The following is a 20860-nucleotide window of genomic DNA, read 5'->3' on the forward strand; positions in this document are numbered from 1 at the left end:
CTGAGTATTGGAATTGTCTGTGGGTGTTTCTGAAATCTGCAGGAACTGTCTCAAGCTGGGAGCGTGGCTCTCAGAGCTGCAGGCTTTGCGTTGTTTTAGCTCTTAGGAGATCAGCCTTGACTCAGGCATGCTTTCTTGCCTTCCCTCATGCTATTTTTTTAAAAAATTGCTGATTCAAAGATCTAGAAATTGTGGAACTAAGTCTTATTCGCAGTAAAATTACTTCCTGACTGTGGATTTTGGGATTGCTCTTGCACATTTGGCCCTGCTGTGGCCAGCGGTCGCTGATGGTTTTCTGCCCCTGCTGTGCTCAAGATACCCCCTGGATCGCCAGGGGCCAATACGGGGCCCCGTGGCCTGCATGGGTCTCTCCTTGCTGGCTTGTGTTCTCCACTTACTGACCGTCCCTTGCAACGTACCTGGTTTTGCTCAGTGCAGAGCCTGCCTTGCCCTCAACCCTGCTCAGCTGGCCAGGCGTCGCTTAATCACACAAGTGCCGGCGAATGGGGGGCCCTGGGAGCCCAGCTTCCATCATCCGCTGTGGAGCTCGGTCCTCGTGGGGCTTTGGCTCTGTTGCAGGCAATGTTGTTGTAACCAACCAGGCAGTTGGAATTGGGGAAGAATAGCAGGATGGCCAGCAACAACTTGGGGATGTTTGCAGGGTGGAGACAGACCTGTCAGCGGATGAGTGGCAGGTTTTACCCACTGTTTACCTGAGTGGGGACAGCGGACCTTGGCCATTTTCACGCGGGCTTGCCTTGGCGCTGGGCAGGCACTTGGTTTGTGTGGTTGGAGAAGCAATCTGGGCTCCAGTTATCAATTTCCTTTTCGAGCTGCTTTGGCTGAGCAGAGGCCATGTTTCCCAGGGAACTGATTCAGGCCGTGGGTGTCTCCCCATTTCCCCCTCACTGCCTGCCTTTGTTTGGTAGTGTAATGATTGCCTGTTCTAAAGTATCAGGCTCACAGGCAAAAGTTCAAGGATACCTGATTTAATAAAGAACAGCATGCAGGATCACAAAGAAAGCTGAGAATACTAAAAGCGCAGGCAAATTCAAACTAAGAACCTCGATGAAAACGAAATCCCTCCCCCTTTGAATCTTCTTGAGTCCATATCCACAGGTGCTCCTAACAGTTCCTGATGGTCTGCGGGAAAAGTCCTTGAACAGGCAAGATAACCCAAACACATTCCATTCCCCTGATTCCACAAACAGAGCTTGGTACAAGGCATCACAGCAGCTCCCTCCCAAACAGAAACACGCATCAGCGCCACGGCATGGGAAACGTTACGATGTTTAAGATACGTTGAAACAGCGAACATGACAGGTAGCAGGGTTCTTTCCTGGCTTGCTTTCTGAATGATATTTATGTGGCATGCAGAATGTTGGCAAATCCTGGCCTGGTCCAGGTCTTCTCTTTTGGCTGCTGCTACGTGTTGAGAATAAAGACCCGTTTCTGGGAGGAAGTTTTGCTTTTGGAGAGATGATGCTCCAGGAGAAAACTTGTTTGTCATCTCAGTGTCCCCACCTCAGCGCTGTAGCCACTTCTCAGCCTCTTGCGTGGTGCCTAGGAAGAAATCATGATGAGGCTCTCTTGGTCCGGAGCCCCGTTTCACACACAGAGAGCTGCTGCTGCCACCGGCGTTTGTTGGAGCATGACAACGCTGTGCCCCAGGGGAGTCCTGCAGGAGACTCAGGTGCCAGCAGGCCTCTGGCCGTCACCAGGAGCACTTCTTTTGGCCACTTTCTCCTGTGTGGCTGGAGAGAGGTCCACCTTATTGGTCTGCAGGGTGAGCTTCTGATCTGCTGGGTGCTGAGCACTCCCCTCGGTTCAGCTTGACTGGGTTTGGCCCTGAATCTTGATACTGGCTGTCTGCAGATTCAGAATCACCGTCCTGCCCCTTCCTTTTTCTTTCTGTTACTACTGATATAGACCAACCCTGTCCCCCCAAATCACCCTTTGTTGTTGCCTTAGGCTTCCTTCTGAGCCCAGGTTCCTTTCGTGTTTTAGTCTTTTGGATTTACTTTCCGCAGCTTGTAGTACGTGCTGGTGCATCTCTTAGTAATTGCACCCGTCTCCCATTTCTGTACACGTCCTTGTTGAACTCTTGCCAGTTCTTCCAGCGTCGTACCATTGAGAACTTCCAGCTCTCCTTTGTAATGGTTGCCTATTCTAAAACACCATCAGACTCATAAGTAGGAATTCAGAGATATCTGATTTATTAAAGAACAGTATGCAGGATCACAGAGAAAGCTGAGAATGATGAAAGAGCGCCAAATTCAAACTAAAAACCCTCGGTGCAAACGAGATCCCTCCCCACGTAGAATCTTCCCAGGCTCACAATCCAAGGTGCTCCTAACGGCTTCTTATGGTCTGCGGGAAAAGGCCTTGAGCAGAGAACACAACCCAAACACATTCCATTGTAATGAATTCACATACAGAGCTTGGCACAAGGTCTCACAGCAGCTCCCTCCCAAACAGAAACGCGCATCAGCGCCACGGCATGTGAAATGTTACGATGTATGAACTACACTGAATCAGTGAACGTGACATCCTGCGGTTGACCTGAGGATTTCTGTCCACGCGGTGTGCCTGAGACGTGTTGAAGCCAGCTGTCCTGATGCTCCAGTTCGGCTCCTTCCAAGGCTCCCTCTTCCTTTTCCTCGCCAGCCAGCTTGTCCCTGATGCTTAGGTCAGATCGTTTGGAGAAAGGGATGGTCAGCCAGACCAGTGAGGAGCGCTTGCAACTTTGCAGACCTGGCTGGTTGATTTTCCAAAAGAAGTCTGGGTAGTTTATTGATTTATTTGATTGTTAGGGTTAGATTCCCAATTCCAAAAAGACGTTTCTGGCGTGAAGTTTCCTGTTGTTACTATGTCTCTCCTGTCTGGAAGTGCTGTAAACTGGTCCAGACCTTCTGCCCAGTTTGAGGGCTTATGATATCCTTGTGATCAAGTCTTCGTTGTTTCCTCTTCTTGGTGTTCTTACCCAGTGCTCTTGGGCAAACCCACACGCTCAGATTCCTGGATCTCTACGGATGCCTGGGCTTCCTTGACTTTTCAGGCCTTTCTGGATAAGTTAGAGCTCTCTGACCCTGCCCTCAGGAAGGGCTCCTAAATCACGTTCTTGTTCCTGCGTTCAGACTTTGAGTTCTTCCAGACACTGGAATCCTTGGGTCACATAACTTTATTTACTTATTTACACTTCAAATTTAGTCATCGCCCACCTCACTCAGAGTGACTTTACAATAAAGCAAGAATAAAACACCAGTTAAAATACAATAAAACAATAGAACAATGCAATAAAAACAATGCAATAAAAACAATCTTAAATAATATATACCAAGGGAATAGATGGTAAAAAGTTCTTAAATTAATGTATGGGAGCATCTTCAGGGTACTAACCATGCCCAGGGTTGGTTACCCCCTCCCACCCCAAGCGAGATGGCAGAGCCAGGTCTTCACCCCTTTCCGGAAGGCCGGGAGAGTGGGGGCCCGCCTCACCTCTGGGGGAAGAGTGTTCCATAGGGCGGGGGCAGAGAAGACTCTCTTCCTGGGCCCCGCCAATCGACATTCTTTCATGGACGGGGTCTGCAACATGTCTTCTCTGCCTGACCAGGTGGGACAGGTCGATGTAATGGCACTGAGACAGTCCCTCAGGTAACCTGGACCCATGCCATGTAGGGCTTTAAAGGTAATAACCAACACCTTGAATTGGACCTGGAAGCAAACTGGCATACAATGCAGCTCCTGCAGCAAGGATGTTACATGTGCCATCCTTGGGGCACCCAAAATTGCTTGTGTGGCCACATTTTGAACCAGCAGTAGCTTCCAGATACTCTTCAAGGGTAGCCCCATGTAGAGTGCATTGCAGTAGTCTAATCAGGAGATGACCAGGGCATGAGTGACTGACTGGAGGGCTTCCTGATCCAGGAAGGGGCGTAAATGGCATACAACACCAAGTTGAGCAAAGGTCCTCCTGGCCCTGACTGCCACCTGCTCCTCAAGCAGGAGTTGTGAGTCCAGGAGGACCCCCGATTCCGCACTGGGTCTGTCTGTGGCAGTGCCACCCCATCCAGATCCAAAGATGGTAAACTCCCAGATTCAGGGGAGCCATTAACCCAGAGCCACTCCATCTTAGCAGTGTTCAGCTGAAGCCTGTTGTTCCCCATCCAGACCCCCACAGCCCCCAGGTACTGAGAAAGAGTGGTCACAGCATCACTTAAATCAGGGGTCCCCAATCCCCAGGCTGTGGACCGGTCCCAGTCCGTGGCCTGTTAGGAACCGGGCTGCACAGCAGGAGGTGAGCAGTTGGCGAGCAAGCAAATTTACAGCCTGCATGTTTACAGCTGCTCCCCATTGCTCACCTTACCACCTGAACTCCGCCTCCTGTCAGAGAAAGCAAGCCCATTGGCTGCTATCTCCAAATGGTGCGAAGAAAAAAGAATAAAAGGTTGGGAAAAAGAGGAAGCACTTGAATCATCCAGAAACCACCCCCCCACCCCCCTGTCCATGGAAAAATTGTCTTCTGCGAAACCAGTCCCTGGTGCCCCAAAAGGGTGGCAACAGCATCATTTATGTCACTCGGGATGGAGATGTATAATTAGGTATCATCCGCATACTGATGATTCCTCCTCCTGTGGTGGCGGATGATCTCACCCAGTGGTTTCACGTAGATGTTAAAAAGGAGCGGAGAGAACTGAACCCTGCAGCGCCCCATAGAGGAGGGGCCATGGCTGGATCTCTCACTCCCTATCACCACCGATTGGGTAGGAAGGAGGGGAACCAGCACAGAACTACACCACCCACCCCCAACTCCCTAAGCTGACTCCAAAGGATTCCATGGTTGATGGTATCGAACGCTGCTGAGAGGTCAAGAAGAGCCAGGTTGGATGCACTGCCCCATCCCATTCTTGCCAGAGGTCGTCCATAAGTGTGACCAAGGCTGTTTCCATCCCATATCTGGGCCTGAAACCTGACTGAAAAGGGTCCAGATAATCCTTTTCTTCCAGAATCCTCTGGACCTGCAATGCCACCACTTTCTCAACCACCTTCCTTAAAAAGGGAGGTGGGAGACTGGACAAAAATTGTTCAGTATGATGGGATCCAGTGACGGTTTCCTGAGGAGGGGGTGCACCAGCGCCTCTTTAAAGGCAGCCAGAAACACTCCCTCCCCCAAGGATTAATTCACCACCTCCTGGACCCACCCACATATCACCTCCCTAGTTGCCTTCACCAGCCAGGAGGGGCATGGATTTAATTGACAGGTGGCGGCATTTACAGTCTGGAGGACCCTGTCTTCTTCCTCAGGCCTAACAGGATCAAACTGTTCCCAGGTAACAAGTTAAGTACATTCCCCAGGCATCTACACAGGCCATGCCTTGTGTCTGGAATCCAACTTGGAATGGATCTGAGTGATTTTATCCTCCAGATGACCAGAAAACTCCTCTGCATGGCCCTGCAGGTGGGTCACTGGGTCCACCTTTCCCAAAAGGGATTGAGTGATTTTAAACAGGGCTGCTGGGCGACATTCTGCAGATGCAGTAAGTGGAGAAATATTGAAGTTTCACCACTCTTACCGCCACAGGATAGGCCTTAATAGTGGCTTTAGCTCGTGCTCGGTTGGGTTCGGTCCTCGTCGTCTTCCGTGGCTCTCTAGATGTCTCTTAATCCTCCTCAGGGCCCTCAGCTCCTCCATATACCACGGGGATTGTTGGGTTGGGTGAGGCAAGAGAGGCCGCACAGGCGTGATCCTGTCCAAGGCTCTAGCTGCCTCCTTATTCCAGGCAGCGGCCAGGGCCTCTGCTGGACTGTGCAGCAGATCCTTGGGTATAACCCCCAGCTCCCTCTGAAACCTCACTGGGTCCATCAGTCACCGGGGGTGGACCAACTGAATGGGTCCTGCCTCCCTGTGGAGGGCGGCAGCATAGGAGAATCTCAGGGCCACCAGGGCGTGATCTGACCATGACAGAGGGGACAGATTTAACTCCCCTTTCAGATCACAGTGCCACTGCTCCACCAAGAAAACCAAGTCCGGGGTGAGGCCCCTGTCTCGAGTTGGGTCCCGAATTATCTGGGACAGGCCCATGGCTGCTATGGTAGCCATGAACTCCCGAGCCACCTCCAAAGCACACCCCAGGGATGGCAGGTTGAAGTCCCCCAGAACCATAAGCCTGGGGAGCTCCCCTGCCAACCCTGAGACGGCCTCCAGCAGCTCAGGAAGGGAGGTTGCTACACAGCGGGGAGGCTGGTATAGCAGCAACACTCCCAACTGTTCTTGGGAGCCCAACTTCAGGAACAGGGTCTTACAACTGGCCGCTTGGGCAGTCATGCCCCCGAAGGCCACCAGAGATTCCCAGATGACAACAGCCACCCCTTCTTGTTGTTAACTGCCCTGGCATTAAGAAGCAGCAGCCGAAAGCCAGGGCCTCTGTGGGTCTGCAGTCCAGGGCCCGGGGGTGTCTTCCCCGAGATGGCCCGCCCTCTGACTCCCGTCGTAACATCCCCTGCCCGTCACCACCTGAATAGTATGACCCGCCTGAAATTCCCCAGAGCGTCCGTTTCCCCCCAGTCCTGGACCTCCGGTTTCCACGATAAGGGGTCCCTCAGTCCAGTCATACATCAGCAAGCACACCCCATCAACCACGGGGTGGTGGCGGGCTGCCTGGCACTTCAGCTCCCTCTCTCAGCTCCATTGGAACCCTAACCAGCACCCCCCATCCACTGTGCCCCCTTCACCGGCCTCTCCCACTGACGGCAGGGGCCCCCCAACCTGCCTCTCTTCCCTCCCCCACTCTCACTTGTGCTAGTCTTGTGTTTATGTGCTTGTATTGGGTGCCTCATCCAGTCCCAGTCCAGTGCTCGACATCATGCTGTTTCTCTCCCCCCACCCCCCCGACTGGATCAGGCCCACAAGGAGGCTTCCAAACACATTTTCCCCAGCGGTTGTGAGATTAACCCCACCTCTTGCTAGGAGCCGCCGTCTCAGAAACGCACTCCGTTATGTTGTTGACACCATCTATGCAACCATTTTTTTTGCCTTCGCTCTTTCTTAAATCATGTCCTTCAACAGGAAAGCATGAAGAAAATGCTGCCTTTCCATTGTTTCAGGCAGCACATTGAAAGAAGGAATACAGCTTGTACGTACAGTCATTCCACCATGCTTTTAGTGACAAGGGTTCAGCAGTAAAAGTTAGTGGAGGCTCTTTTGCGATGGACGAAACTGCTCATATTTCCACGGCAAAAAAGCAAAGACGATCATGCTGAAACTTGGAAGTAAAAACTCTCCTGGCTGGTGTGGAGTGCTGGTCATGGCATAAATCAAGTTCATGTGTCTGCCAGTGACACCTATTCCCTGAGATCCTGTAAGTCAGGAGAATGCAATTTCTTCTGGTCGATTCTTGCCTTTGGGTAAGGGGCCAGAGGTGGGATCAGAACTTCAAACTTAAATTTAATTGGAGATACTTACCTTAATTAAACATAGCTAATTTGTATAATTTTGAGGATCAGTTGTGCCCCTCTGCTCTGCTCTGAGATGCTGCTTCAGGTCAACTTGGGGCAGTGGGTCCTCCACGTAGGGAGCCCGCCGTGTGTTGTGACCAGGGTCAGCCCTTCAAAGCGACCCCTTGTCTCAAGCTGGAGAAACTGCTGTAAACTTAATTTCCTGTTGGTCACCTCCTGCCTTGTCCTTAGCTGAATTTGGCGGGGGTGGGTGGGATTTGCCTGCAAGGGGAAGAGAGTGTGGCTACCGATTGCTGACTGGGGAGAACTTTGGCCATTAGCAGCTCCTTTCAAAGGGTTTGGAGCAAAGGTGTCCCTTGGTTAACCTGTTGTCCCTTTTCCCCCTCTACAGGTCACGTTCCTTGCTTCTTTGAGACCAGATCATTTGCTGCCTGCAGAGAACCCCGGGACTGAGTCCCTTAGACTCGGTGTACGAGAAGAGGAACGTTTCCTGGTAAGAAGGTGTGTCTTGGGTCCTGCTCCGCTTCGGTTTGGTGGCATTGCAGGGGTGGGGAGGGGAGTGGCCAGCGCCATCGCAGGCGTCAAGGAGTCATTGGTGCCAGGGTGTCACGGCTCCCCTAGGTGCCTGTGGAGAAGGGCCTCTCTTCCTACCCTCAGAGTTCACGGGGTGCTTCGTAGGTGCTCCTATGTTAGGGGTGGCACTGTGAAGATGTGAGAGCGAGAAGGGTCAGTTCAGCTTCATTCATCACGTGCTACTTTGTTCTCTTCCAAAACGGCAAATGTTGAGACACGTGTTTTCAACATGGGCGTGTCCACATGACATCCTGAGCCATGCCGTGGTTCCGGTTAGTGCCTTGCCTGAACTAACAGTGGTAAGATTGAATTGACCCGAAAATGCGGCTTGTTTTAATTTCATTTCCTTAAAGTCATTGTGTCGGCCAACCTGCAGGGGTGGGGGGCAAACCGGTGGTTAACTGGATGGGTATCAGGAGTCGTGGCCAGAAAGAGGCACTTTCACCTTAGCTCCATCCTCAGCTGTGCACCCCCTCCCTATCCCTGGCCACCAGGTCTGGGGGAAGAATCTTTCCTGGGAAAAATGGAATAAGCCAGAAGTGAGGGGCAACAGGCGTCGCAAAAGTGGCTGGGATACTTTGGGCAAGCTGCAGTCCGTTGCCAGGAGCGCTTTGCTGCGGGAGTCTCTCAGCCCTGGTTGATGTTAAGCTGCGCGTGATCCGTTGGTGGCTCTTTTTCATTCGTTGTGTACACACGCAAAAGCAATACCTCCCTCTCCTCCTGCATTCCTTAGGTCCTGTACTCCGTAGTGTCCCAGTAGCGTTCCTTGTGGATGGCACACACCTTGATTTAGATTTTAAATTTTTATCCTTCAGTGGGGAACGTACTTGGGACACAGACTTTGGCTACCCCCAAATCTGCGTTAAATGAGCTTCTCGGTTGACCAAAGTGTTGTCTTCCGTCCCTGGATCTCCTCTTGGTGTATGTTGGATGGAGGAGCGTCTCTGAGTCTGACGCACCCCTGTAAATCAGAGGCAGTGCAGGTGCCCAACGCATTTTGGTTTTGTGGAGATGGTGGCTCGGTGGTGTTAAAACGCGTTGGCTGCTTTTCATTCAGAAAGAAAGCCTCAGGAGAAGAGAGGCAGAGGCTGGTTTACAGACCTATCTCTTGATCGACCGATCTGATTTACAAGGCTGCTTAGTCACTTCAGTTGTAGCTGATTCTGACTGGTGTGCGTTTCTCCATTTTTGTAAATTCAAGTTAAGAACAAACATAACAGTATAAATAATGACAACCCTAAAGCAAATCAGTAGGAAAAGGAAAAGAAAAAAAAAAGCAAGAAACCAGGAACGCCACACTCAGCAGACCAGACATTAAAACAGCTTTCTTCGCCAGAGGGAGCAGTCCTGAAAAGGTGCACTTCCCAAATCCTCCTCGAGAGAAGGGACCAGGAGTGAGCCCACCCCGCTCGATCTTCTGTGGTGGGCAAATGCTAGAGGAAGAAGGTGCTGCAGTGTGCAACGCGTCGTCTTGCAGCAGTCTGACTTCGTTTTCAAGCCAGAGAGCACTCAGTGTGGTTTGGCAACACTTCCCCCGCCAGTCCTACCCCCTTTTCCAGTTTCCTGGTCAGCTGGGGTGGGAGAGGGATCTTACCCTCTCAGTTCAACTCTGAGGATGGCTGACAAATCGCTTTAGTTGTTCCGTGTTTCCTCTAAGCAAATTGGTTCCAGTCCCTTGCAAAGCCAGTTCTTCAAGTCCCTGCAGGAATTATGCCCTCCTGGTTGTGTGTTTTTTCCCCTTCTTGCGACATTCACAGCTTATTCATGTTTTCCTCCTTTGGGGCTGCCCCATTATTGTTATTCAGTTGAATACTGAGGCAATCCTTTCATTTATTTATTTTGAGGCTGCCTGTGTTTAACTGAGCTCAGAAGCTAAGCAGGTTCAGATTGGTTAGTCCTTGCATGGGAGATCTCTACAGAGAACTGGTGAGATTTCAGGAGGAGAGTAAACGTTCTTCCTGTCTTCCAAAAAGGGAAGGAGGAGGCCTCACACCCTAACACCTATACTGCACAAGGTCTTCAGCACATGATTAAACAGGTTATTTGTGAAAACTTGGATAGGAATGCATCAGTTCACAAGAGCCAGCATGAGTTTGTCATGAACAAGTCTTGAAAGATTAATCTTATCTAGAGTTATTAGCTTAATAGATCAGGGGAATACCATGAACTTAATGTACCTTAATTGCAGCAAAGCATTCAACAAAGTTCTTCTTTAATAAACTACTATACAGGAGAGCGTGGAAGTGGAAGAAGACAATAGAATAGGAAGGACAAGAGACCTCTTCCAGAAAATTAGAAACATTGGAGGTAAATTCCAGGCAAAAATGGGTATGATCAAAAACAAAGATGGCAAGGATCTAACAGAAGAAGAAGAGATCAAGAAAAGGTGGCAAGAATATATGGATGACCTGTATAGGAAGGATAACAATATCGGGGATAGCTTTGACGGTGTGGTCGGTGAGCTAGAACCAGACATCCTGAAGAGTGAGGTTGAATGGGCCTTAAGAAGCATTGCTAACAACAAGGCAGCAGGAGACGACAGCATCCCAGCTGAACTGTTCAAAATCTTGCAAGATGATGCTGTCAAGGTAATGCATGCTATATGCCAGCAAATTTGGAAAACACAAGAATGGCCATCAGACTGGAAAAAATCAACTTATATCCCCATACCAAAAAGGGAAACACTAAAGAATGTTCAAACTATCGAACAGTGGCACTCATTTCACATGCCAGTAAGGTAATGCTCAAGATCCTGCAAGGTAGACTTCAGCAATTCATGGAGTGAGAATTGCCAGATGTACAAGCTGGGTTTAGAAAAGGCAGAGGAACTAGGGACCAAATTGCCAGTATCCGATGGATAATGGAAAAGGCCAGGGAGTTTCAGAAAAACATCTGTTTCTGTTTTATTGACTATTCTAAAGCCTTTGACTGTGTGGACCATAACAAATTGTGGCAAGTTCTTAGTGGTATGCGGATACCAAGTCATCTTGTATGCCTCCTGAAGAATCTGTATAACGACCAAGTAGCAACAGTCAGAACAGACCACGGAACAACGGACTGGTTTAAGATTGGGAAAGGAGTACGGCAGGGCTGTATCCTCTCACCCTACCTATTCAACTTGTACGCAGAACACATCATGCAACATGCTGGGCTTGAGGAATCCAAGGCTGGAGTTAAAATCGCTGGAAGAAACATTAACAATCTCAGATATGCAGATGATATCACTTTGATGGCTGAAAGCGAAGAGGAACTGAGGAGCCTTATGATGAAGGTGAAAGAAGAAAGTGCAAAAGCTGGCTTGCAGCTAAACCTCAAAAAAACCAAGATTATGGCAACCGGCTTGATTGATAACTGGCAAATAGAGGGAGAAAACGTAGAGGCAGTGACAGACTTTCTATTTCTAGGTGCAGAGATTACTGCAGATGCTGACTGCAGTCAGGAAATCAGAAGACGTTTAATTCTTGGGAGGAGAGCAATGACAAATCTCGATAAAATAGTTAAGAGCAGAGACATCACACTGACAACAAAGGTCCGCATAGTTAAAGCAGTGGTGTTCCCCGTTGTAACGTATGGCTGCGAGAGCTGGACCATAAGGAAGGCTGAGCAAAGGAAGATCGATGCTTTTGAACTGTGGTGTTGGAGGAAAATCCTGAGAGTCCCTTGGACTGCAAGAAGATCAAACCAGTCCATACTCCAGGAAATAAAGCCAGACTGCTCACTTGAGGGAATGATATTAAAGGCAAAACTGAAATACTGTGGCCACATAATGAGAAGACAGGACAGCCTGGAGAAGGTGCTGATGCTAGGGAGAGTGGAGGGCAAAAGGAAGAGGGGCCGACCAAGGGCAAGGTGGATGGATGACATTCTAGAGGTGACGGACTCATCCCTGGGGGAGCTGGGGGTGCTGACGACCGACAGGAAGCTCTGGTGTGGGCTGGTCCATGAAGCCACGAAGAGTCGGAAGCGACTGAACGAATAAACAGTACAGGAGAGCTGATGCTACTGTTAGATGGGCTCAGAGTTGGTTGAATGACTGCACACCAAGAGTGTGCTCATTAATGACCCTACCCGAGCTTTGAGAGTAGGATAGAATGGAGTGCCAGAGGGCTCTGTCCTAGGCCCTGTCCTCTTCGACATTTTCTTTAACACTAAAAAGTCAATTTTGGTATGTACTAACAGGAGCCCAGGTCACAATAAGTACCTGTTCCTCTGCCTAGGACAACCTGGAGTGAGTCCAGAGGAGGGCTTCCAAAACCTGAAGGGGTAAGAAATCAAGTCCTGTGAGAAGCAGGTAAAGGAACTGTCTTCAGAAGAGAAGATTGAGGGGAGATATGGTGGCAGCCTTCAAGGACCTAAAGGGTTATTGTAGAGAAGAGGGTGTGAACATATTTTCTGTTGATCCAGTGGGCAGGACCAGAACTGAGAAGTTGAATCTGCAGGGAAGGAGATTCAGGTTAGAGGTTAGGAGGAATTTCCTGACAGTAAGAACTGTCAACCAGTGAAAGGCTGCCTCATGAGGTGGTGTGCTCTCTTCACTGGGGTCTTCAGGGACTTGATAGCCATCTGTCCATAATGCTTCCACAGAATCTGTATTGAGCAAGAAGTTGGACGTTGTAACCTTTGAAGTCACTTCCAGTTCTGTGATTCCATGATATATTATTCTGTGTCCTTAGTTATAGGATGAAAGAGATCAGATCTTGCTGTCTTTGTGTGACACACCTTAGTGTGTTTGAAAAAGGCTATCTTAGTCTTGTCTTAGTTAGCTGTACTGAAGGCTAAACAAAATTTATCTAGTTCTCTTTTTCTCTCTCCTTGTAAATACTTAGTCTCCTGATCATCCTTGTTTTCCTTCTCTGAAACCCATTGAAGTTTCTCTGAACCTTTTTTAATAGTATGATACCCCAAACTGGGCAGATATAAATCTAAGGAGATGATGATGAATGAAACTTTTGCATTTGGGGAGTTACTTCACACTGCTCATCTTCAACTTGTTATCATTTACCATTCTAATGCCCTTTTCACACATGCTAATCCCCTATCCCCAAACCTGTGCATTTGATTTCTTTTCCTAAATGAAGAATTTTGCATTACTTCCATTAAATCTAATCCTGTTGTTTTAGCTTACCTCTAACATATCAAGACTATTTTGTATATTGTTTTTTCTAGAATGTTAGCTATCATCTAATTTTGTGTCATCTGCGAATTTGATAAGCATTGCCTCTGCATGTTCATTCAAGTCAGGGATAAAAATGTTGATGGATGCAAAGCCCAAAATGGAATCCTGTGGCACCTTTCAGTATGGTGAGGAACCACTGATAAGCACTCTTGGTCCGTAGTTTTAAAGCCAGCCATGGATCCCCCTGAAAGTCACGTCCTTCAGACCACTGCTGATCAGAACATCACAGCATTCTTGGCTCTAATCAAGGAATATATTTATTTTATTTATTGATTGGACCAGTTAGGGTTGCCCAACTTCCCACTGTATTGTTTTCTTTTTTTTAAATAAAGCTTTATTAAGTTTTTCAACAAATACATAAAAACTACAAGAAATGAAGTGAAGTGTACTACAAGAGAAAAAAGGAACTAAAAAGCGTGAAAATACAAAAGAAGATTACTACATCCTACATACATGCTAACTTCCGAATTTCTGACTTATTTATAAGTCAATATCAATCTCTTACACTCATTCAAATTGGAATAAGCATTGCTTCTATAAAACATTTCCATTCTCAATATAACATTTCCTCTAAAACACTATTTTCCCTTAAAATGGATATGTAAAAAAACATTTTTATAACATAAAAAAAAATCCCCCCCAATAGACAGATAATCAAATATTATCCTTCCTCATTACAATTTTACTCCTAACCAAAACATTTATATAGTTAAACAGTATACTGTATCTCCACCATTATGTATTTAAACAATAACCTTATTAATATCCTTTTACCCAAGATAAATTCATTAACCCCAAAGCAAAAACATCTGTCTAACCCTTTAAAAGCCCATCCTACTAAACACAATTAAACAGTTAACCCACTTCAAAGTAAACTAAGGCATTTATATATCTCAGTGTTACACACAAGGCTTTCTCCTTGCAGTCCTCGACCTGCCTTGTAAAGTCCAACTCGTCTTCAAGGACTTTCCGTCCCTTGAGGCTTAAACCTTGTCTTTGATCTCGATATTCCAAGAATGCAGCCATTTTCGTTCCTTTTACACCCAAAGTTTTTCCTTCTTCAAAATTAACATTCCAGAGGTGAATCTTCTTCCCTTCACTTTTTGGCTCTGGGATGTTACCCCTCATTTTTTCATTTGAGATCGGGACCTTATTTTCCAAATAACATTCTAAGAGAGGGTCCAAAGCATAAGTAACTTTGAAGTACAGCTCCTTAAAAATATCTTTAAAATCTTCCATATCCCTCCACGGAACATTACGGTGCCCTCTAGTGCCTCAGGATATTAGACAAAGGGCTGTCTTTCAGGAAAAAAGTGTTAAATAAGCCGGTGTGTGTGTTTGTGTGTGTGTGTGTGTGTGTGTGTAAGAATAAAGGTAAACAAAGCCGTTTCTCACGGGGAAAGCAGATAGATCAAAGCTCAGCTCCGTAAATCCAACGAAGTGGGTAATTCTTTTGTAATCCTTCAAACTATGAAAAAAGTAACAGTAAACAGACAAAAGTCTTTAAATCAAACAATACAATTTAGGAAGAAAAAAGAGAGAAAAAAATATATTTAGGGGGGAAAAAGCCAAATTAACAAATTAATAACTTCCAAAAGTAATGAAAACCATCAAGAGATTCCACATTTCTTTGTTGCAAAGACCCCCTCCTTAATAATAATTGAAAAAGAAAAAAATGGTGTTTTAGAAATGGGGTGGGCAGCTTTTGAGCCTTTTTAAGGCTTCAACGCGGCTTAGGAAATGTTGGCAATCCCTGCCTCTCAGCTGCTAGCTTACCAGGTGATCATGAAACGCTGTTTTGTGGTCTTTTGGCTGCTTCCAGCAGTCTGGAGGACAAATGGGGTAATTCCTGGGGTTCTCCTTGATCCGGAGAACACTTCTGGGCTCTAGGAAATCCTGCCAGCCCAAAAAAGTCTGTGTTTCCGGGTCAATCGTGGAGACACGTCTCAAGTTGCCGATCCCCCACCGGAAGTCCCACTGTATTGTTTTCAAGGGGCTTACAGGCCAGTCTGTTTATGATCCGTGCTAGATCTTCCCATTTGTCAACACCAGACAGATCTATAGTTTCCTGGTTTTGCTTCTCCCCCATGTTTGAAGATAAGAACCAAATCTGCTCTCCTTTGATCCATTCTTCATGATTTCTCAAAGGTGGTTCAGCAAGATTATCAACAAATCCGTTAGTATCTTGGGGTGCAGTGCCTTGAACCCAGCCGTTTTAAACTGAAAGGAAAGTTACATTCCCTGACCAAGTTTCCCTGTCCAGCCTAAATCCTGCCCTTCCTCCTGCTCTTTTTAACTGCTTGTGGAACACATAGTTCCTCTCTTCAGAGAAAATAGAGCTAAATCAGGTGTGGAGGAGTTCTGCCTTTTCTTTCAGCAGCAGATACTCTTCCTTTTGTTTTGGTTTGAGCCGAAGAAACTCTTGTCCTTTCCCCAGCTCAGCTCATTCCAAGCTCTGCAGTGCTGGGCTAGTCGTGCCTACTTTCCTTCTTCAGATGTTCCCTTTTGTGTACTTATTTCTTCACCTTCTGTTGACTTTCATTTTGCCCTCACTGGAACAGTTTGCAGTTGTACCATTATGAACCCTCACCACTCTGAGTTCCTTTTCTCAATAGTTTTCCTGACTTGGAGCCCCACTTCTAAGTGGGAACGCCCTCCTCTTTAGATGCCCCATCCCCACCCTGCTGGTTGCACCAAGGCCGACTGAGATTTTAGTCATTTTTCTTACAATGGAAAGAAAAGATGAGGGAAGATGTGGGAGTCCAGCTGGATTCTGACTTCTGTGCCTTCTGCTGGCTGTGTGGAGAAAATGCCAACTGGCAACATGGGGGCTCAGCAGTGGGAACGTTTGCCTGTTGCCATGAAGCTGCTACAGAGAATAAGGAGGACAGTACCGGTGGTTGTGTGCATGGACCCTTTGTTTCCCTCAGGATCAAGAATTGTAATGTTACACGATCACTTGCTCCAAAGTTCTTCCCATATCAAGTCAAGGGTAGCTGATGCCCTTGTGCCTACTTTTGCCCTCAGGAGGAAAAAGTTGTTAGCAAGACAAGCCAGAAATTTCCTGGAAAGTTTGGCAGAGCTGGACCCCCAACAGATAGGAACCCAAATCAGCTTCAGGCCTCTTTGGAGGATCTCAGTTTGCTTTTGAAGTGATCGTCCACCTCTTCTTGGCTGGGTGGCCAGCAGTGTGCACCAACAACGGGGCTGCTTTTATTCCTTCTTCCACCTAACCCTAACCAAAGTGCTCTTAACACCCTAATTAAATCCACTCCTTTGGCCTTCTGAACTATTTTTCACCTACGGTGTGACTCTTTCTCCATATTCCTTCAGTTCCTTTTAAACTATATTTTTGAATTGCTGCTTTGCAGGCATAGCTATTAGATTGGCCCACGCCAGGCTCCTGATGAACCCAGTGCAGCTTCAAGGAGCTTGGGTAGTTTGTCGTGGCTTGGAATGAGTAGGTGATGGGGACGCTGGACCAAATTGTGCTTTCCGGCCGGAAATGAGCAGCCAAAAGTCAATTGATTGAAAAGGCTTGAGGATGGATGGATGGATGGATGGACGGACGGACAGAGCGGGGTTCCTGCATGCTGCCATGTGCAGAATTTCTTGGTGCAGTGGGTTCTTAATTCTCTGCAGTAAGGCTACTTAACTAGCATTCTTGGGTCTGTTTGGAAATGCGAAGCTGAGACGAAAGGGGGTTTTCGTAGCTGCACTGCCGGGTGGCCCTCCCTGCAAGTGTCGGGGGGTGGGTAGGGAAGGGAAGAATGCCCAGGCTGGGTCCTCCATGGGACAGGCGCTTGCCCCTTCCAGGACCTTCTCCAAAGAGCACTCCTCGCTGCGCGCATCGGTTCCAGGGATCGGGACATTTTCTCCAATCAGCGCAGGTCCAGGAGCCCGTCTTTGCTTTGGTCATGCTGCCGTCTTTCGTGACAGCGCCCATGGCCTTCAGCCTCCTTCCTTATCAGAGGAACCATTTTTTAGTTTATGCAAATAATTACGAAATATTCCCTGGGGTCACTCGGGGAGATGTCAGTTGTTTCTTCTCTTTTCATAGTACAGCATAAGCCTGGATTTAGCTAGGGTCAATAATGTAAGCCTGAGAGCATCCTTAGGCAGCCAAGGTGCTCAGGGCCCTTTTGATTGGGCACCCCACCCACCCCGCAGGAAATGCAGAGCTCCAACAGGAAATGGGTGTTTGTGGCTTGCTGCACCCAGCCGTGGCAACCCAGAAAGGGCTTCCAGAATTTGAAATCCGCCCTGCAGCCAAAAAAGGTTGGAGGCCATGATGGTCTGCCGCAGTAAATTTAATAGTAAATCTGACTGTCAGCTGCAGTGAATCTTAACCATTTCAATAAGCTGTATTCAGCTGCAGTGTGTTGCCTGAACTGGCACATCTTTTTTACCTCCAGAGGCCACTCTGTCTCTTGGGATGGGAACGCTGAGGGAACAGCAACAAAAGCGAATGGATGTCGTCTTTGAAATGCTGCACGCTCCTGTGTCTTTGCTGTAACCCAGCAGCACAAGCCCCCTTTGCTCACTCCCACCTCTAGACACAGTGGCCTCTGGAGAGGGTGAGGTAGAATTCTTACCTCCTGTACAGGGGATATGAAAAGGCACTGGATCGGGGTTAGAAACAGAAATATTTGCAGAATTCAAATTTTATTTATTTACCTATTTATTTGACTTCTGTGGCCGCCCATCTCAACCAGTGGCATTAACATTCCCGCTGCTGGCGGTTTGGCTTCCCCAGTGGGAGCCCCCAAGACTCGTCTGTGTTGCTCGTCTGGTAGGAGGGTGGCACGAGACCAGCACATGGGAGCTTTGGCAACGTTGGGCAGTTTCGCTTGGAGGACTGCCTTTGGCCAGCTGGACTTGCGGGCAAGAAAGAGAAGGGAGAGAGCCGCTGTCTGTTTGTTTATTTCTTCATTTAATTTATATAGCCAGCCATCTACCAATGTAACTCTGGATGGCGACCAAAAGATAAGACATAATACACAATCCATTAAAAAAACCAAAACGAGGCTGCTGTAAAAACATTGTACCGACACGTCCCACAGATGGCGTCCTTTGGTCTGGGGGCCTCTCCTCCTCCTCAGCAACACATCTCTTTGGTGTCCCCCTTGGCTACCCATAAAAAAAATTGCCAGGCCAGTGACCCTGGCCAGCTTCTTCACGAGGCTGAGCTGGTCTCATTCTCCTCTGCTGCTTGAGCCTCTCCCCAGAAACTCCCCATCCTGCCTTTGATGGGTGGATTTCCTGGAGGCTGGTTGGCATCCTCCTTGGCAGGACAAGCCTTTCCTGCCACCCCGTCTGGGTTAATTACTTTGGGGGGAACAGAAGCAGGACAGTCACCACCAGGAGGCTGGACAGAAAGGGGTCTTTCAAGAGGTCAGAGGGCGAACACACACACAGGTTCCCTGGTGCCAAGAGCGGGATCATATCCACCTTGCCCCCACAACTAAAATAGCTACCTCGTTTTCCTGTCCCCACTGATATCATGACACGCTCAGCCTCGCCCTCCTGAAATGGCTTGTGAGCCAACTTCCCTGGCATCTCCCTCCATGGGGGATTTATTAACCAGTGAGTGGGTGTTAAGTGTCGCTGTGGGAGGCAGACAACGATCTGGGGCTGAGCAGGGAAGCCTCCAGCTGCTGAGGCTGCTGGAAATGCGAGCTGCCGGATCCTGGGCTGGCATTTGGGGATGGCTCCAGTCCCAGATTTGCAGAGAGGCTGCCCCCCTTACCTGGTGGGCCGATCCACAGCTCCGTCACTCCTGCTCTCCTGGCTGCCCTGCCCTGCGGTGTGTCTGTCTGTGGGTGAATGGCCTGGCGTTGGCTGCTTTGGGCTTTTGTTTAGGGAGGGGACCAACTGCTAGTGACCCGATCATCTGGGACATAGGGCACTCGCCCTTGCTCCCCCCTGCCTCACCTTACCCTCGTGGTTGTGGCAAAGGGACCAAAAGCAAAGTCAGAGCCTGCCAAGTCCTGAGCTGTCTGGGGAATGTGTGCATGCCCCTGTGCACGTAACAGAATGGTCTTTCCTGCAAGCAAGACTTTAGCCGAGCAGAACAAATGTTCAAAGAGCTCAAAGCTTTTTCTCTGACAGCTCCTCTTTTTGCCCGTCTGGCTGCCTGTCTTTCTCTCTCTTTCTGTCCCTCCTGTTTTGAGGGAAGCTTTTGTGAAACAGACCCTGCTTTCTTGCAGAAGTGACAGTGCACAAGATGCCCCCCAGGCATGCCTCCCCTGGTGCCCCCTGCTTGTTGACAAAGGTTACATGAAAAGGAGAATACCTCTTAAAATACAACTTAAAAAGTTAGAAACCTAGGGAGACCCTGAGCTGAGCCAGTTCTCTGAGCAACTATGAGTAAATTGGCCAGAAAAAGGATCCTGGAGGTTCCCTGCCCACCTGCTCTGGAGAAAAAGTGGCCATACCTTGGTCTAAGGTGTTATCAGGGGAAATAGGTCGGCGGTCGCTTTGTACAGTTTCCAACACCAACAGAGGGATGGTTCGTCTGGTCTGTGGCTTTGATCAAAGAATAAATTAATGACAAGATTAATGAGTGGTGTGAGCTACATATATATTTTTAACAGTTATTTAAAGTGTATAATCTGTCCGTGTGTGTCTAGTTCAGGCTGAATAAAAACATCTCAAATAACCTAGAAACAGCTAGCTAGAAGGAAGTGCTCGAAAACCCACTTTTCCTCCCGAATGGAGCGATACGGTGGTGGCCTCTGTGGCCTTGAAGCAGCCCAAATGCGGCAGAGTTGGGGCCGAGCACCCTCCACCTCTCTCCAGCTGAGCGGTCCAGTCCTGCTGCCCGATGAGTGGCTGGGGGCCAGTCCCTTTTTCTGGAGGACCTTCAGCAGGTGAAAGGGAGGGCTGGGACCGCTGAGAAGAATGTCCGTTGCTCAGGGCAGAGAACTGGGAATGGCCACCCTGGCTGCTTCTGCTCCCAAAAGTGTCTGAAGCTCCAGCATCACTTCTTTTTCCTCCAGAAGAAAGTTTCAGAGATTTGAAAGCTTGCACCAAAGCATTTCCTATGTTTCTAAATTATTGTATGACATTTAGGTGGCAGTCCCGAAAGATCTCTGTGGTATTTCCAGCCCCTGTGACTGCATGGTTTTGAGAAGGGGTTACAGTACTAGCGAGGGTCGGACTGGTCAGGCAGATTTAGTGTGGTTCCCTTGACGCTTTCAGGTGCAGCCTCTTTCTTTCCATGCACTTCTGTTTATTTTTTTATTCAAATTTCTATTACCGCCCATCTCCCCCCAAAGACTTCTGACGCTTTCAGGGGCAGCCTCTTTCATTCTTTCCATGCACTTCTGTTAATTGAGTTTGGGGAGAAATGGAAGAAGTGGGGGCAGCATCCCCTCTTCTCCTGGGAGTCGAGCAGGGCAGTGAGGCAAGCAGACGGATGTCTGTGGCGGAATGTGGAAGGCATCTTGCGAGACCTCCGGTGACAGGACTTGACAGGCAGCATCTCTTGTGTGCTTCAGCCCGTATCTCTCACAGAAGCACCAAGCATCTCTGGAAGCCTCTTTCCAGGAAAAGATAAGCGTGAGTGAATTGGGCGGCCATATAAATCTCTTCAAAGAATAAAATAAAAGAAAATGATAAAAGAAATAAAAGAAAAGCATGCCAGGAAGCTCT

General features: G+C 48.3%; 1 protein-coding gene across 2 annotated transcripts in view; it reads left to right on the plus strand.

The window, feature by feature from the left end:
• Positions 1 to 20860, plus strand: part of PC (pyruvate carboxylase) — a 174285-nt gene that overhangs the window by 8010 nt on the left and 145415 nt on the right. Inside the window, exon 2 of one of the 2 annotated variants that reach the window (XM_063317252.1) lies at positions 7847 to 7948. The gene's annotated coding sequence lies outside the window, so the exon portion shown is untranslated. Of the gene's footprint in view, positions 1 to 7846; positions 7957 to 20860 lie in introns of both variants that reach the window. The other variant, XM_063317251.1, reaches the window with a different exon arrangement.

The sequence above is a fragment of the Candoia aspera genome, chromosome 17 (genome assembly GCF_035149785.1).
Source record: "Candoia aspera isolate rCanAsp1 chromosome 17, rCanAsp1.hap2, whole genome shotgun sequence".
Lineage (NCBI taxonomy): Eukaryota > Metazoa > Chordata > Lepidosauria > Squamata > Boidae > Candoia > Candoia aspera.